Here is a 339-nt window from a genome sequence, read left to right as displayed (position 1 = left end):
CTGCCCAGCCAGGACCGGCCTCTGGTGGTGTCCCCACTGGGGTGGTGGTGTCCCTGCTGGGTTCCCCGTGTCCCTGCTGGGGCTGCTGGCGATGTCACTGGCCCCTAGGGCTGTAGAGGGCTCTCCAGGCCAGGGGGAGGCTTGTCCTACCCTTCTCGCCTCCCTTCTGGGGCAGACCCTGCTGGGTGCCACGTGGTGGCCTGTGGTCACCCAGTCTTTCATGTGCCCACCCTGGGCTGGTCGCCAAGAGGTTGGAGGTGGCTCCCACCCCTGCATCACCACTGGGTCCCTGTCCTGGCCCCTTGCAGCTGGGATGAGCCGGGATGTGGTACTACTAGG

General features: G+C 67.0%; 1 protein-coding gene across 1 annotated transcript in view; it reads left to right on the top strand.

The window, feature by feature from the left end:
• The window catches only part of LOC104507752 (ATP-binding cassette sub-family A member 2-like), a gene marked incomplete at its 3' end in the record, with an annotated part of 3800 nt that overhangs the window by 1233 nt on the left and 2228 nt on the right, over positions 1-339 (top strand). The gene's annotated exons all lie outside the window — the stretch shown is intronic.

This window comes from Eurypyga helias, unplaced genomic scaffold (genome assembly GCF_000690775.1).
Source record: "Eurypyga helias isolate BGI_N326 unplaced genomic scaffold, ASM69077v1 scaffold21940, whole genome shotgun sequence".
Taxonomy (NCBI): Eukaryota; Metazoa; Chordata; class Aves; order Eurypygiformes; family Eurypygidae; genus Eurypyga; species Eurypyga helias.
This window is presented reverse-complemented; position numbering and strand designations above follow the sequence as displayed.